Genomic DNA, 7280 nt, shown 5'->3' on the forward strand with positions numbered 1-7280 from the left:
AGACACAGGAACGAAGAAGGACACATGCCGGCCAGCCTAAGTGTTCCGGAGCAGTAGCAAGCTACCATGGCTCAGTGGAAACACTAGGAGACATTTCCCGGTAAGAGAGGCTACTAAAGATAAACAACTAGATAGTCAGATCCCACACATACCAAGCATTTCAATAACATACACACAATATGCTCGATATGTGCAATACAACATGGCATCACAAAATGACTCTACGACTCAAGTAGTTTATTCAATAGGCTCCGAGGAGCGAGATATTACAAACATGGGTCTCATGACCCAACACTCAGAGCATACAAGTCAAAGCACAAGCGGAAGCTATCATGTCTGAGTACAGACAACTATAAATGAAAAAGGCTGAGAAGCCTGACTATCTACCAAATCCTGCCGAGGCACAAGATCGTAGCTGAGGTAACAAGCTAAACGTCGAAGACCACGCGGAAATACTAGTGAGACTGAAGTCTCTCTGCAAAAACACAAAAAAGGCAAACGTGAGTACAAATGTACCCAGCAAGACTTACATCAGAACTATCTACATATGCATCATTATCAACAAAGGGATGGTGGGGTTTAACTGCAGCAAGCCAGCTTTGACTCGGTGGCTATCCTGAACTACGACTGCGAGTAACTTTTTTGAGGTGGCGCACACGAGTCCACATATTCACCATATCAATACACCACTATGGATCCGCTCCCGTCTCCCTACGAGAACGCCATCCATAGCACTCACGCTTATCTTGCGTATTTTAGAGTATCCACTTTCACTTGTCTATGAACTGATATAAGCAACCCAGAAGTCCTTTTCCGCGGACACGGCTATTCGAATAGATCATATTAACCCTGTAGGGGTGTACTTCTTCACACACGCTCTCACCACTTACCGCCGTTTACACGACATGTACTCGGCAACCTTCAAGCGGAAGCCCAACGTGGGTGTCGGCCACGGCCTACCTAAACACTCAAGTCTCTAGTCCAGGTTTATCGCCTATTCGGGTTCCATCCATGAGGAGATCCGGCCGGAGTTTCGCTCACAGCCCCAAACGATGTGAACAGGGTTCCGTGACACCAAACGGGCGCCCGGTTTACCCAGCCACGTGCCTACCGCATCACAGCCCACCCCTACGGTCAGCGCTGCGCACGGCCTCCAGCATACTACAAACACCAGAAACTACTTGCAACTCCTGGACAGAGGACAAGGGTGATCAAGAAGCCGAGAGGGTCCATTGGTTTCGGGCCCAATGCGTGGTAGTAGCTGAATCATGGATCACAAACACAGAACTCAGTTCCTGAGGACGGCTGCAATGAGACAACCCACCATGTACTCCTACATGGCCTCTCACCGCTACCTTTACCAAAACGTGTTCACACACTTAGCTCACACACAGTAGGACATGTTCACACACCTCTGATTCATCCCCGATGAATCAGACCTGACGCAACTCTAAGCAGTAGCAGGCATGACAAACAAACATGAATGAGTAGGCACAACAGGGCTCAAACAACTCCTACTCATGCTAGTGGGTTTCATCTATTTACTGTGGCAATGACAGGTCATGCAAAGGATAAAGGGGTTCAGCTACCACAGCAAGTAACAGAAAAATCGGTGTTGTCCTAATGCATTAAAAGAGAGCAGGAGCGAGAGAGTAGGATTGTATCGGAATGAACAAGGGGGTTTTGCTTGCCTGGCACTTCTGAAGATAACATTGAGTCTTCATCAGTGTCAACGATCACATCATCGGTATCACGTCTATCGAGAGGGGACAAATACCGGCAACACAGAAGGGAACACAATCAATGCAATGCACAATATGATGCATGATCATGACATGGCAAAATGAATGTGTTTTGGGCTAATGCAACTAAAACAAGATTAAATGAAGTTGGTTTGAATCCAAGATTCAAATTCAAACTCCATATGTGGATATTCAAATGCCATTTAATTGATTTGTGCTAAACAGCAGCTATAAGTTGTTCTAACATGCATGAAAATGGTACATATGGATTCCTTGAATTTTTCTGATAATTTTTTATATATGATTTATTTAATTTGGAGTTACGGTTAATTTTCTATGATTTATTGAAGTTTTAGCTGTTTTCTGAAATTATTAAATCATTTAAGATTATTTAAATTCCAGAAAATACTTATTGCGTCAGCCTGACATCATCATGACGTCAGCAGGTCAACAGGGCGCCTCCAGGTCAAACCTGACCAGTGGGGTCCACTGGTCAGTGACCCAGAACTGTTTAGTGTCAATGGCAGGTGGGGCCGGGTCAAAGGCCACGTCAGCAGAGTCAATGCTGACGGGTGGGGCCACTGGATTAGTTTAAAACTAAACAGAAACTAATCTATGATTAATTAGCAGGTGGGGCCCTGCTGTCAGTGTCTATTAAACTAACTAATATTTAGTTAATACTAATCCTAGCCTAATTAGCCGGGCGGAGCCCGCAGGTCAGTGAGAGAGAGGGGGGGTCAAACCCGGGGCAACTCGCCGGAGTTGACCCGCGGCTCGTCGCCGGCGAGGCCAGGGACGGCGGAGGGGGTCGGAATTCCTCCTCCGGCGACCAAATGGCCGGCGGAGGGCAGCTACGTGACGCTGAAGATCCCGCGCGTCGAGTGGTGCGGTCAGTTAGACCGGGGGCGACCTATATCGACGGCGGCGAGCTCAAAGGCGGCGGCCGGAGTTCGGGCAACCGCGGAGATGGCATTATAGGGCATGGCAGGGAGCACTCGTGGGTGTTTCAGGTTCGCAGGAGCGCGGTGAGCACGCTGGTGATGCTCGGGCGAGCGGACGAGCTCAGGAGCATGGAGCTCGTCGGCCGTGGCGGCGGCGAGCTTCGGCGGAGGTGGGGAACGGGGCTAGAGCAAGAACGCGAGCAGGAGAGGAGGGGGAATCGATCCAAGAGCTCACTGTGGTTGCAGAGCGCGTCTCAGCGGGCTCGGGGGCGACCTGTCGGCGGTGAATCGAACGGCGACGACCTCCGGTGGCCGAGGAGGGGAACGGCGACGTGGGCGGCGATGCAGGGCGTCCGGGACCTCGTGGCTTGGTGGAGAGGAAGAGGAGGTCGAGGCGGAGCCTCTGGGCTAGTCAGGGGAGCGAGGGAGGCCCGGTGGCCACGAGAGAGCTCGTCGGCGGCGGCGGGTGTGTTCGGTGGCTGCGCGCGAGAGAGCCAGAGGAGGAGAGGAGCTCGGGAGAGAGTGAGAGGCCTGGGGGGGGTGCGTGGCGTCGCGGACGGGTCCAGGGCGACGAGAGGAAGCAGGAGGTGGCCAGGGGGAAGCAGGAGGTGGCCGAGGCAGCGTCGGCGAGCGCCACGCCTCGCCTCTGTTCGTCCTCCTGGCAGAGGAGGAAGAGGACAAAGGAGGAGGAGGTGGGCTGGGCCGGCTGGGCCGCGGGAGAAACTGGGCCAGGCAGGTAAGCAGGTAAGTGGCCCAGGTGGCCTCTCTCCTCTTTTTTTCTATTTTGTTTCTCTTTTCTATTTCTGTAGTTTTGTTTCTGATTTAGTTATAGCCCAAATCATTTTAATAAATCCTGCAAATAATTGTGGCCATTAAATGAATTATTACAGAGGCCCTTAACTATTTTCAGAATTGTTGGAGCATTTAAAAATATTAATAGTATTTAAATGCCCCAATTCAAATACAATATGGATTATTCAAAAATCCATAATGGCCCAAAAATATTGGCATCATTTTTGGTAGAGGTTTTTCACCTTTGTCAAAAATCATGAACATTTTTGAAAGCCATTTGGACTTACTTGAAAGTATTTTAGGTGAACCTAGTGAGTTCCTTTAATGCTAGGGTTTGAGCAATCCCCATTTCAAATTTCTTTGGAATTTAAACATGATGGCATGATGAACAAGCAAAGTCAAGTAAGGGCTGAACTGGGCTGTGACACAGCAGCGGCTCACCGGCGAGAAGCTGTATGCGCAAGAAGGTGAGCTGGCTCAAAGGAAGGTTAACCTCGATAGCCACAAGGAGGATCTTGCCGCGCGCGAGCAGGCACTTGGTGGGGCGCTCAAGGAAGCAAAGGATGCGGCTGCGGCTGCCGAGGCCGCCAAGAAGGAATTGGAGGCAAAGGTGGCACAGCTAGAGGCTGATCTGAAGGCGGGCGGCAAAGAGCTTGCCGCGCTCAAGCTTGAGCGCGAGAAGGACGCCCTTGCCCACGGTGAGGTGCAGGGTCAACTCGCCGAGAAGGGCAAGGAGCTGAGCGCCGCCATGGATTCTAACGCCGATCTGGAGCTTAAGTTGGCCACCTTGACGGAGACGCTGGACGGCGCCAAGAAGCGGGAGGCGGACTTGAAGGAGGAGATCAAGGGCAACTAAGCGCTGCTGGCGAAGGCCGCCGAAACCTAGAACACCTTCAAGGATACGGTGGAGCTCTGGACGGAGGGCCTCGTGAACATCGCTGCAGTTATTGACGGGGAGCTGGCGTAGCTGGGAGTGGAGAACTTTGGGTACTCCTCCGATGAGAACCTCCAACCCAGCGCCAAGCTCACCCTGTTCTTCAAAGACGTGGCGACAGCCCTCCAGCAACTCCGAGAGAAGATCCCGAAGCAGCTGGCCTACGAGTCGCGCACGATCTGCGCAAGAGTCTTGAAGAAGGTGTTGGTGAAAGTGGCCTTCCGCAATCCAGGCCTCAACTTCACCAACGTCCTCAAGAAGCTGCCGGCAGATGCTGATCTGGACGCGCTCAAAGCCCTTATCGCACCCATTGTGGACAAGGTGAATGAGGTCAAGAGGGTTGAGGGCGGCCGCGTAGATTAGGCCGCTCGTTTTCTTCTTTGCTTGCCGCTGCTAATCATGTCATGAGAACATTTTATTAGAGCCGCGACAAGTTATTTTTGTAATATAACTCTATCTTAGGTAATGATTGCTATGTTACTTCCTTTACTTGATTCTTGGCTTTGTATGTTTTTACCCTACGCTTTTTAGGGAACTTGCCGGCGCAGGCACCCTTGCCGCGAGCGCTGAGTGCGGAACTTCAGCAGCCTGCTGGCGGTGCCGCTACCGACAAGAAACCTTGTCGCAACTAGTCGCAGCTCACTTAAGTTGTTGAGCGGACTCGAAACAAAATAAGGGCGCAACTAGCTACGAGTTGGTTCCTCTGCGCACAGGTTTTCCATACAAAGCACGGTCGTTCAAGGAAGATAACTTAAAAATTTAGAAACTGATCGCTCAAACTTTGGCAACTTAGCTTTTCTGTTGTTTGCTCCCCGGCAAGGCGAAACTTTTCTTGAATGACGCCTGGTCCACACCATTATCTTCTCCTTTCCCCCCGGTAAACTTGTGTGCGAGGGAACCTTTCCTTCTTTGAGAAAAAGAAAGAAGAGAAAATAAAGACATGGAGCCTTACGGCTTGTTATTGCTTACCGGAGGCAGGTGCTGCACAAAATGTCAGATAACACATGCAAAAAAGAAAGAATGCATGAAATTGACGAGATGTGCGGAGCACATGAGCTTTATTTATGCACGGGGTCTGCGCCCGGCTTTGTACAAAGGATTACATGCAACAGCGGCAAGACTTGTACAAAAGGTGGTTGTCGGAACGGGTTCCGGCAACCGCGCCTTACGGGTAAAACTTACAAAGATGCTCAATGTTCCAGGAGTTGCTCACCAGAATGCCATCTTCGGTCTCAAGGCGGACAGCGCCAGGCCTAGTGACTCGTTTCACCCGGTAAGGGCCTTCCCACTTCGGCGTCAACTTGTTGGAATTCTTGGCGGACTGAACGCGCCGAAGAACAAGGTCGCCTTCCTCGAAACCTCTGGCCCTAACTTTGCGGCTAAGATAGTGGCGCAAAGCTTGCTGATATTGAGCAGCTCGTACAACGGCCTGAAGACGATCTTCCTCAAGGAGCAGTGCGTCATCTTGTCGCAGCTGCTCTTGCTCGAGCTCATCATAAGCGAGCACTCGAGGTGACCCGTGTACGAGTTCCGTGGGGATAACTGCCTCTGCTCCATAGACTAGAGCGAAAGGTGTCTGGCCAGTGGCTCGATTTGGCGTTGTCCTGATCGACCAAAGAACCACCGGCAGCTCCTCGATCCAGTTTCTTCCGCACTTGTGCAGCCTGTCGAAAGTTCTGGTCTTGAGGCCTCGCAGCACTTCAGCATTTGCCCTCTCCGCTTGACCGTTGCTTCTCGGATGAGCAACAGAAGCGAAGCAGACCTTGGCGCCAAGATCTTGGACGTATTGCATGAAGGTGCGGCTCGTGAATTGCGTGCCGTTGTCGGTAATGATCATGTTAGGTATCCCAAAACGGCAAACAATCGACCTGAAGAACTTGACTGCTGATTGTGCTGTCACCTTCCTCACTGGTTCCACTTCCGGCCACTTTGTGAACTTGTCGATGGCGACGTACAAGAATTCAAAGCCCCCGACAGCTCGGGGGAAGGGGCCGAGGATGTCGAGCCCCCAGACCGAAAATGGCCAGGATAAAGGGATCGTCTGGAGAGCTTGAGCTGGCTGGTGTATCTGCTTGGAATGGAACTGGCACGCTTCACACTTGGTTACTTGTGCAGTTGCATCCTGGAGGGCTGTCGGCCAGAAGAAACCTTGCCGGAACGCTTTGCCGGCAAGTGCTCTTGCGCCAATGTGATGACCACATATGCCTCCATGTATCTCTGCCAACAGCTGTTGTCCATCTTCCCGACGAATACACTTCAATTTCACACCGTTAAGTCTTATTATGTACAGTGTGTTGTCGACAAACTTGTACATACTTGACTGCCGGGCTACTCTTTCTGCTTCTTCTTGCTCTTCGGGAAGTTCTCCTGTTTGAAGGAAATGGACAATCTGTTGTGCCCATGCTGGAGCTTGCGGCTCGACAACAGGGACTAAAGGCATATCTGCTGCTGCGGGAACATCCGCTTCTACGGCAAGAACCTGTGGCTCAGCCGGAGCGTGATGCTCCCCGACAAGCTTGCCGGAGCAAAATTTGTCGGGAGCGTCTGCTTCAACGGAACAAACGGTAAGGCTTGCCGGAGCAGACTGTTCCTCAACACTCTTGGTGTTGATCTTGGGGACCTTCTCGGCGGCGGCTTCGGGAAGCTCTTCCGGAAAGTAGTCACCAGAAACCAACTTCCTCTTCTTGTTCTGTCCAGTTGACGGTGTCACGGATGGTTGAGTTAGCTTCAGCACAAAGATTCCTGGTTCCACAGGTAGCTTTAGTGCGGCGCACTTTGACAGGTCATCAGCAACGTCATTCTGAGCTCTTGGAACATGTTCCATCTGTAGGCCGTCAAAGTGCTCTTCTAGCTTTCTCACTTCATCAACAT

Source organism: Triticum aestivum, chromosome 7B, assembly GCF_018294505.1.
Source record: "Triticum aestivum cultivar Chinese Spring chromosome 7B, IWGSC CS RefSeq v2.1, whole genome shotgun sequence".
NCBI lineage: Eukaryota > Viridiplantae > Streptophyta > Magnoliopsida > Poales > Poaceae > Triticum > Triticum aestivum.